The sequence below is a fragment of the Tupaia chinensis genome, unplaced genomic scaffold, assembly GCF_000334495.1.
Source record: "Tupaia chinensis unplaced genomic scaffold, TupChi_1.0 Scaffold000635_1, whole genome shotgun sequence".
NCBI lineage: Eukaryota > Metazoa > Chordata > Mammalia > Scandentia > Tupaiidae > Tupaia > Tupaia belangeri.
The window spans coordinates 1175613-1186354 of NW_006160155.1; the positions used below are offsets into that span (position 1 = coordinate 1175613).

General features: G+C 46.0%; 1 long non-coding RNA gene across 1 annotated transcript in view; it reads left to right on the forward strand.

Moving 5' to 3' along the window:
- Positions 1-569: 569 nt before the first annotated feature.
- LOC106733166 (uncharacterized) overlaps positions 570-10742 on the forward strand; it is a 338607-nt gene continuing 328434 nt past the window's right edge. Inside the window, exons 1-2 of the long non-coding RNA XR_001371214.2 lie at positions 570-780; positions 6948-7048. This is a non-coding gene — a long non-coding RNA (uncharacterized LOC106733166). The remainder of the gene's footprint in view (positions 781-6947; positions 7049-10742) is intronic.

The window sequence follows — 10742 nt, forward strand, 5'->3', positions numbered from 1 at the left end:
GAAAGGAACATTGGATAAGCCTGAACTTTGGTGACATTATTCACTTCTTCTTTGGGGTTTATTATTTTAAACTCCTGGCTGTTGGAGGCTACAAAGTGAGGGTGAGGATGGTATAACTGAGCGAGCACCACCTCCCACTTCCCCCAGCAATCCTTCCACACTTCTGACTTATCCCCACCTGACCAAAGCTAGAGAGGGGAAAGCTGGAGAGGGGAGTTCCCCAAGAGGCCCCTCCTCCCTGCAGTTGAGGGCAGTTATGTAACAGGATTGTGAAATTTAGGAAAAGCCTGGCTCTCTAAACCCCCAGCTAACGACTCCGATGGAACCTAAAGATTCCTGATAGCAGTCTCCCCAACCGTCTCTCCACCTCACGCCTGGCCCAATTAACGCAATAAAGTTTTGAGGATCCGGTTTTAGAGGGCCGCTCTTGGGGTGAAGGGGCCCTGGGACGCCTTGCGGGTGGTGGTGGTACTGGGGAAGCCCAGGAGCCAGGGCAGCGGTCCCAGCGGGGGGTGCTCAGCGCTGCGGCACACCTGTTGCAGCGCGTGCAGGCCTGGCGGAGGCTCAGCTGCACGAAGGTCGGGCCTGGCGGGGCCGGGCCGGGCCGCGCGCAGCTGAGCGGTGGTCCGAGCGCCCGGCCCGCGCCGCGGGCTTCCGCCGGGTCAGCTGACTGCCCAGTGCGGAACTGCGCTCCCCGCCAGCCGCGCTCCCCGTCCCACCGCGCTGCGCGCCCGCCAGGTCCGGGCTGCCATGGCCGGGCTGGTGGTCAGTGGAACTCATGTAAGTCCGTCCGAGCTTGCCCCGCCCCGCCTGGGACAGAGTGCGTGAGGGGAGGGACCGCCGGGGCCAGGGCCATTCCGAGGCCCAAACACCTCTGAGGGCCGCGTCTCCTAGTGGGGTCAGGGGTGCCCTAGTTTGGTGAGGACAAATCCCCCGGTTCGGGCCTGGCACACCCCCCTGCTGTGTGGGAAGAAGGACTTTCAGGTCCTTTGCCCCCTCTACCTCCCTCAGTCCCCATTGCTTCACTGAGCAGGCCCAGCGGGGACTTCTCCATGGCGCACATGGCCCTAGTGCCTGTGGCCACAGTACTTTTTGGGACCAGCAGGAAGTATTTTCGTTTCTCTTTCTTTTTAATAAGAATTTAAAAATAACTTTTGTTCAAAACAAAACAAAAAACTCGTGTTAATTTATAACAGTGTATTCATTTTTATGTCAATGCAATTGGACCCAGAAAGGCAAAAGTACCCAAGGACACCAGTCACAATGAAAGTCATGGTGCTTTTCTAGGGAATGGGGGTGGGGTGCTGACTGGTTTCTGCCAGACCATGGTCTCTGATTAGTAGAAGGCCACGCCCTGGGCCTCCGTCCTCATTTTATTTCAACACCTGATTTTTGGAACAGGTGTCTGTGGGGAATGACTACGCTCCAATTTCAACCCTGGGTCATAGAAACCCAGCCTTACATGCTTTCAGCCCTGTAGTGAAGCCTCAGGTGTTTTTAGTCATTGCTGGAGGGATGAACTCAGCCAGGCTGGGACCAGGTATCTTGCTTCTGGAAAAGCCAGCTCTCTATTTTTAACCTCTTCTCTGCTCTGATTAAACCAGTCCTCCTACACCTTGTACATCTTGGAGACGTGTGCTGAGTTTTTGAAACTCTCCCCTTGGGTTGCCTAAGGCAGGTAGTGTCAGGCACAATCGGATTTTAAGATTCCTTTGGGCTGAAGGGAATGGATTCCCCCTTAGAGTTCTAGGGGTTTACAACTGCTCTAGATGCAGTGAAGGCCAAGGCCAATGTGCATCCTATCAAACCGGCCACGGCCTGTTTTTTTTCTTTTTTTTCTTCTTTCTTTTTGCTGAAGTCTTGGTGCTTCTGTAATTACACATATTTACTATGCACCAGGAACCATGCAGGGCATTGTAAATCAGCCAACACATTCTCTCTCTCTTTCTCTTTGATTGCCAGAGGGTACATGTACTTGCCAGAAAGAGAATGAGGGAGAAAGCATTCCCTAGTAGAGTGTGGTCAGGCTGAAATCCCTTCTCCATTTCTCCATCCAGCTGGGATTCTGGGCACACAAGCACACACATACACTGTGTTTTTCAAGTCACCAAGGCCAAGATTTTAAGTGCATGGTCGGCCATGTGGGTTCCAGCTCCCCTAACCATTAGGGCACAAGCTTGGCCTCCATTGTCTCTCCATACCTCCTATTTAACTGAGTTTGTTGCCCAGGAATGCTGGTTCTGTCCTAGACTCACAGGCTTTGAGGAGATAGTTGAGGAAGGCCTAGAGTTCAAAAGTAGCAGGTCAGAAAGGTAGTAGTTGGTGGAGAGGTTGGAAATGATGGGCCTTATGCAGCACGTAGGGAAAAGAAGCTCCTGGGAGTTAACATGACTGCCTAGAGGTAGCAGCTGAAGAGGCTCTCTGTCCTCTCTCCAAGCATCTGCCTGAGGAGGAGAGTTTCCTGCCCCCACTAGTCCCTAGTTTCCTCATTTTCAGATCTAGCAAGTCCCAGACCTGGCAGCTTGCTTTCTCATTTTCCTTCTCTCTCATTGTCTCTCTCTGGTCAACTTCAAAGAAAATAAAATATAAAATAATGATAAATAAAATTTAAAAAATATTAATCTCTACATCTCTGGTTTGTTGAAGAAGCAAAGTTTTAGTTTGACACTTCTGACTTTGTGTCTTACATTAGATTGTCCTTAGCTTTATTTATTTATTGAGTGAGAGGTTTTTGTTATAGGGCATGTGTGCTCACCAGAAAGAGAGAGACAGAAAGTGAGAAATCATCCCCCAGTGGGGATGGCCATGCCACAATCCCTTCTCCTCCATTCTCCTCATGGGATCTTGGGCATGCACACACTCATGCCTGGTGTGAGTTTAAGCCACTGGGTCCAGGACTCAAACTGCGGTTGACTACATGGGAGTCCAGTGACATAGCCATTATGCCATCTGCTGGTCCCAAGGTTGTCCTTAGCTTTAGGAAGCTTCCTGATGTACCAAGAGGAAATGTCTTCCACTCAGAAGCACTTTTTAAATGAGTTTTTCTTCTAGATATGATTGTTGGTTATAGTGCTGGTGATGGCTGTTGGCTTCTTGGAGGCTTTTTCCAGTCAATTCGAGCCCTTTAGCCTGGGCTGCACTCTTCACAGAACCAAAACATTTCCCTTTTCCACAGTGAAGGTCTAAGTGTGCCTGTGCTTATCAAGTTGTTTCTCATGCTGAATTTTTTTTTTTTTGAGAGATTTTCACTGTAGGGCGCGTGCGCTTGCCAGACAGACAGAGAGAGGCATAGAGACAGAAAGCGAGAAATCACCCCCCAGGGGGGATGGTCACGCCGCAATCCCTTCTCCTCCATTCTCCTCTCGGGATCCTGGGCACGCATGCACACGCGCCCGGCGTGAGTTTTTTTAAGCCACCGGGTCCGGGACACGAACCGCGGTCGACTACATGGGAATCCAGCGACATAGCCATTACGCTAACTGCTGGTTCCCTTCTCATGCTGAATTTTGAAGGTTGGTCTTTATCTTTGTGGGATGGGAACAAGTTGTGTGTTGGTCTGTTTTCCTGGATGTTGTATGGTTAAGACCAGGCACCTAACCAAGTTGATGAAAGTCTCCTCAGACATGTTGTGAGTATCCAAATGCTATTCTATCTTCTGAAGAGAAAGAAAAAGAACAAATATTTTTCTTTCTCCAGGTTCTAACTTTTCTTGGACCTTTAGTGTGGTGTCATGGGGGGTAGTTCTTGCTCATTCAGCTAGGAAGACTTATTAGAAAGGCAAAATCTGATGATAGATGTGCGATTGGCCTTAACTGATCAGGAAAACCCACACCCACATGTGGATTTGTAAGCACTGTTTGGCCCCCAAATTGGAAGTCCTTTCTATGGTGTAGGACTTGGTCCAGGCTCTCACTAAGACATTATGCTGGGCAGGCCTCTGGACTTTCATTTTATTTGTTTATTATATATAAAACTTGAAGGTTTTTAACACACTAGGACCCTACTAGATTTAGTCCAGTGTATGAGGAAAGAGCTTGGTTTCTACATATGAAGCTCATCTTCTCTGCTACAGATATCATAGAGGTCTCGAATAATTACAGGACAAGATGGTGGTAAAGGGCAGGGTGAACAGGGTGGGTTTTCTAGTGAGCACCATGGGCCTGGGGATCAATGTGAACTTATAATACACAGAAAGCTGTGATGGAGTAGATATCCTGAGGGAAACCAAATTCCTCTGATTAGGGCTTTATATCCCAGTTGCTCCTTGGTTGGTGTATGATTTCTATTTCTGCTTGGAAACAATTTATTAGACCAGAAACTGTGAAGAAAGATGGGTCTTAAATTGAAAGGGGAGAGATTGCTAGATTGAATTTAGAGCCCTTTTTAAAATTTTTTATTTTTCAAAGAGCTATTTTATTTTAACTTTATTTAAATTTGATCAGAGGGGGATAGAGTGAGAGACAGAGACAGAGACAGAGACAGAGAGAGAGAGAGAGAGAGAAGGAAAGTGATAAAGCAAGCCACCAGAACTGTAGTAAGCCATGTGGGAGTTAGCACCTTGAACCTCCATGCCACCTGCTGGTCCTGAGCCCTTTATTTTTTAGCCTGCATTTTTCAGAGTCTAAATTAGTATTACTTTTTAAAAGAATTATTGAATTCTATTTATCATTATTATAATTTTTAAATTTGCTACAGGGCACATGTGTTCACCAGAGAGTGAGAGAGGGAAAGTGAGAAAGCAAGAAAGCATGTGGCAAGGACTCAAGCAGGTCCAGGACTCAAACCATCATCAGCTATGTGCGAGTCCAACACCTTAACCAACATAACACCTGCTAGCTCATCAAAATTACTTTTATTGGAGTCACTGATTATTATTATTATTATTATTATTATTATTATTATTCCCTACTTTCTCTCCTCCTGAAATGAGGTTACTGAAGTAAGATAACTGGAAAGAATGAGTACAGGATCTTATGGGGTCAGTAATTTGTTGCCATTGGATAGGAAAGGGTTGAGAGATGAGTTGAAAAATTGAGGGCGCTAGGGTTCAGTGTGACTTGTGTTAGGCAAACCATTTGAAACTGCTGCTTTGTAGTTCTAAAATGGTTGCATATTGGTAATTTACAAGGTTCAACTTGGGAACATAATAGCTGGAAAATGGCTCCCTCATTCCAAGACAACTTTGTCTATAAGTGAAGAATACAAATTTGTGGGGGAGCTAAATGAAGGCTGGATGTGAAATTCTACCCGAGGGTTGAGCATGGTGTACTTTAAGGAAGTCTCATGTATTGGGATCTGGCCAATTCAGACCCAGGGTTTGTTTTATGAGTTTTGGAATTAGTCTCCAATCTGTGGTGCTATCTGTTGAAATGGGTTCACCAAACTGGATGGTCAGGGTCATGAGAAAGCCCACTGACCTTCTCACAGTCTGAAGTTCTAGGATCATATTTCAGTTTGGCCCTTTAGTACTTAGTACACACTACTTAACAATAAATAATATAAATAAATTAGAGAATGCCTAAGGAATCAGTTGTGTAAGCAGAGTTTGATCGACTGCCGAAGGCTCCACAGAGGAGAGAGACTTGGATGTGCTGGCCACATGCTGTTGCCCTGTGTCCTTCAAATCAGCTTTGTTTCAAGTGTGGACAGCACTTCTCCCTACTTTCTCTCTTCCTGAAATGAGGTTACTGAAGTAAGATAACTGGAAAGAATGAGTACAGGATCTTATGGGGTCAGTAATTTGTTGCCATTGGATAGGAAAGGGTTGAGAGATGAGTTGAAAAATTGAGGGCGCTAGGGTTCAGTGTGACTTGTGTTAGGCAAACCATTTGAAACTGCTGCTTTGTAGTTCTAAAATGGTTGCATATTGGTAATTTACAAGGTTCAACTTGGGAACATAATAGCTGGAAAATGGCTCCCTCATTCCAAGACAACTTTGTCTATAAGTGAAGAATACAAATTTGTGGGGGAGCTAAATGAAGGCTGGATGTGAAATTCTACCCGAGGGTTGAGCATGGTGTACTTTAAGGAAGTCTCATGTATTGGGATCTGGCCAATTCAGACCCAGGGTTTGTTTTATGAGTTTTGGAATTAGTCTCCAATCTGTGGTGCTATCTGTTGAAATGGGTTCACCAAACTGGATGGTCAGGGTCATGAGAAAGCCCACTGACCTTCTCACAGTCTGAAGTTCTAGGATCATATTTCAGTTTGGCCCTTTAGTACTTAGTACACACTACTTAACAATAAATAATATAAATAAATTAGAGAATGCCTAAGGAATCAGTTGTGTAAGCAGAGTTTGATCGACTGCCGAAGGCTCCACAGAGGAGAGAGACTTGGATGTGCTGGCCACATGCTGTTGCCCTGTGTCCTTCAAATCAGCTTTGTTTCAAGTGTGGACAGCACTTTATCCACAGTGGTACGGGGACAGGATGGAAGGTCTGGGCGGTTTTCTTGTCCAACTCCATTTGTTCAGCACCCTGAAGGCTAAATGCTAGTAAATGCATCTGCTATATCTTTATGAGGTAAAGTGCAGAACAGGCTCTGAGGTGGGGGCAGGACAGTGGAGGGGAGGGAGAAGGGGAGGCAGAGGGGCAGCTGTTGGAAAGACTCCCTGAGCAAGAGGCTGATGGTGGCAATTATATCCACGTGCTCTGACGATGGGGTTTCTTTTGAACACCTGAATCCGGCCAATTTTAGTCCAATTTCTATTGTGCCAGGATTAGTCTCTATCAAGCTAACTATACCAGGAAAGAGGAGCTGTTGGCAGAGTCCCTGAAGCTCCCAAAGCTAATTTGATCAGGAAAACAGTCACAAATGTGGCCTTTTTGTGTGTGAGAAGCGTGCATTTAAAGCTGCGGAAGCAATCATTGGATCAATGACTCAGGGTGGTGAACAGCTGGGTGATTCTCGTTGGCCACATTGTTTCTGTTCCATTTCATTTCCAGGTGTCCTACATAGGCCAGGACTGCAGAGAAATTCCAGAGCACCTTGGCAGGGACTGTGGACATTTTGCAAAGAGGCTTGATCTGAGCTTTAACCTCCTGAGGTATGTAATATTCACAAGACACAGGCAAGGCCTGGGAAGCTCAGTTCCCCCAGGTACTTAAGGGCTGGCAGATAAAAGGCCAACATTCCAGCTCTGGGTAGGGTGTCCTTTTATTCAGTGCAAGGCCCTGAGACATGTGGAACTGTACTGCGCTTCAGATGATTCCTCTGCCAGCCTTACTGTGGAAGGAGCAGTGAGCATTTGCATGTCATCTATGTTACCTGAGGAGGGCCATCATATTTTCACTTTGTTCTTTTCCTTTCTCGCTGATGCCTATGCAGAGTCAGAGTACTCTTGGGGAAGGAATAAGATGAACCAGCAAGCGTGTTTTGGGGGCCCTTAGGTATGCCTTTTTTTTTTTTTTTAAATAACCCCACCTCCTAAAGCACTTGCCAAGTCACAGGTAGGGCATGTAAATGTGTGTGCGTTCTTCCTTCTGCTTTCTTATGAATTGGTGCTTTAAGTATTTGTGATGATGATTTCTCCCAGATGGTGTTTCACTGTTGGTGTGGGGTGGGAGGGAGGGAAAACCTCTTAACAACTGTTCAAATCTTGGCAAAAGGTAAGTGTGATCTTGTATATTATTCCACTGGAGAATACAAGCACTTATTTCATTTCTTCCTGAAAGGTTATGAATTGTGATTGGTTTGGGAACTTAGAGGAGGAAAGTAGTGGCCCTTGGAAAGCAGGAATCAGTGGGATAAGGGAACAGGGTCAGGGTGAAGCTTTTCCTCCCAGCAAGCTGGTTGCATATAGGGCTTTTTCCCTAAGTGTCCTCCCTGAGATCTGTTCTGTCATGTGAGTTGGACAAACCATCTTGGGGTAAAAGGAGAGATGAATTCAAATCCAGGTTCAGGACTCAGGTACTTTTCTGCTTCTAGGTCATGGAGTTTTTTCTTTCATAACCTCTGAGTCAAGATACTTGGGAATTAAGAATTTGGGGAAAAATGGGAAAGGGCATTAAGGCACCAGGGGTAGAAGAGAAGTTTAGTTTAAGCTAAGCTAGCAGAGCTTGGTGGGCTGATGGCCTGGATGAGCTGCATCAACTCCAGGAATGGGGCGTTCAGAAGATTATGATAGAAAGAGTGCAGGGACCGTGTGCGTTCTTTCCCTGACTCCCAAAGGGCTTGTTTGGAGGAGATGTAGAAATGGAAAAGTCATGAATTAAGACACAGCGATGAGGGGAAGCCAAATAAATAATTGCTAACTCTAGAGAAATAAGGGATGGTTTTGGTCTCAATACCTAAGGAGAAAACACAATGCACAGCCTGGAGTGACTGTGCCTGAGACGTGTGTAGCCCTTAAATAGCTCCCCAGCACAGACTCAGGCAAAAGGTTCCCTTTTGTTTTCTTTTTTCTTTTAAGTTTTACTTTATTTATTTAGAGAGAAAGCAGGTGCCTTCAACAAAGTTTCTTCATGTTGCAGGCCCCTTCCCCCAGCTCTCCAGCTCTTTCCTGGGCCTTGGAAGGTCTCTCCTGTGTGACTGGCCTCTGTAGGTTTGGTGGATTGTGGCTCAGGGTTGTTGTCTTGCGAGTGGCCGGTAGGAGCCGGATGTGGGTTTGAGGAGGCTGAGTTCTAAGAGGCAGTGTGTCAGGGGGCCGAGGTCATGGGACTGCATTGTCAGGGCTAAGGAAACAGAGTGCCTTTGTCATGCCCTGGGGCCCTGCCTCCCTTGGCTGAGAAGAGGCTGGACCTTGGGGGGTGTGTACCTGCCAAGCAAAGGGACTTTGGCTCTAAGAGGCTGGATCTGTTAGGATCTATCATAGGAAATGGTGAATCTTGGTTACAGGAAAACTTAGGAAGAGAGAGGTCTGTAAAGTGAATTCAGAGGGTGAACAGTTAAGATGTGTACTTTTCTTTGCCGAGAGGAGATTTTTGTAGCATTGCGTTTGAAGAGCTGTCACATCTGATCAGGAACCTGTTCTTCTTGTCTGTGTTTATGGTCAGCATATAAATGCCACACGGGGTTGTGTTGTGGAGTTCAGGAGGGGATGAGTGATGGAGGAGGCAGGGTCTAAGATCAGGAAGAGTTAATGTTTAGGACTTGGTTAAAGTAGAAGGAGTTATAAACCTGAGTAGAGAAGACCACTTCTAACTTGACTGGGGCTGGATCATCCTCGACCTTCATTTCTCTAATCAGGGTAGTGGTGGTGCAGTGGGTAGACAAGGGGAGGCAATGCTGCTTCTCTTGGGTTTCAGAGGAAGTTGTGAGCTTATTTAGAAACTTTTCCTTCAGCAGAATCATAGTCTAAGACATTTGACATACTTAGATAATTCCTCTTTTAAAAAGTGGGGGTAGGAGGCCACAGGGAAAAGGGAGGAGATAGGAGATCATCAGCTTGCCTTCTAAGTAAGTGGAATAGACCCAAGCCCACGAAGCTCCAGGGATCAGGATAGCCCAGTGAAGTATTGCAAGTGTGCATCCCATATGCAGGAGGGAGTTTCTCCCTGGGCCCCTCCTTGCTATTTCCATGGGATTGCAGGAACCCGTTTCCCAGTCCACCTGCCCTGTCCCAGGATTCACCACAACTTCCTGCTTTGACCATCTCTTGGATTTGTTGTCTATTTCCCCTCTTGGTAGTCCGCCTGGCCCCGCTTACCACCCTCTTCCTCCTCTTCTCCAAAGCCCAACACTTTATTATTATGTTTTATAGACTTGTACATCAAGTTCAAGGTGTAGTGAGGGGTGGTGATCGTAATTGTAGCACTTAGCAGTAGGCTGTCCCTGGAGATCTTTTGGGTATTCTTTGCCACAGAGAATTTCTCCCCAGTGATGCCCCCCATGAGGATCATGCCTCCTGCATGTTACCAGGCATCTCTCTCTCCCAGCTCTTTTTTTCCTTCCCGTATCACTATTTTCTATCCACAGTGGCCCTCAGAAACAAAAAAGAATATTCCTCTGGTTTTGTTACATACAGAACAACTAACCCTCTCCCCTTCTTTTTAGAATATCTCTGTAGTTTTCTTGCATCCAGAGTCATAGAAGAGTATTCACTGAAAGTAATACCACCTAATGAAATTTTTGCTCTTCTCCTGGGTTGCTAGATCAGCTGCAGTTCATTTGTATTTTAAGCTACAATTTGTTTTGGGGCCAGGGATTCTGTTTATTTATTGTTTTGAACAGTTACTAGATACACATGGCAGAACATTTAGAAGAAACAGGCAAATTACGAGAGGAAATTATCTTCTTTAGCCTGCCAGTTCCCCTTTGCTCTGTGAACTAGTGTTACTCAATTTTTGTGTAGTCTTCCAGATATTCTGTGTATATACCAGCATGTGAATTTCTAATTTTTTCCAGCTTTATTGAGGTATAATTGACAATTAAAAATGGTGTATTTATCGGGCCAATTCCATAGCCTAAGGGTTAAGACAGCTGGATCCCATATGGCTGACTGCATGTTTCGAGTCCTGGACCTGGCTGCTTGAGAAACATGCCAGGCACATGTGCATACATACCCAAAATCCCGAAAGGAGAGAGAGATGGAGAAGAATAGATTGACCTTTCCTGGGGTGGCAGGCGGGAGATGCTTTCTCCTCCCACCCCCCCCCACCAGAGTGAGTGCACATGCCCTCTAGCAAAAACATTATGTATTTACGATGTACACTGTGATGCTTTGATATGCATATATAGTGAGATGATCACACTCAACCTAGTTAACACATTCATCCCCTGACATAGTTACTCCCCCCCCC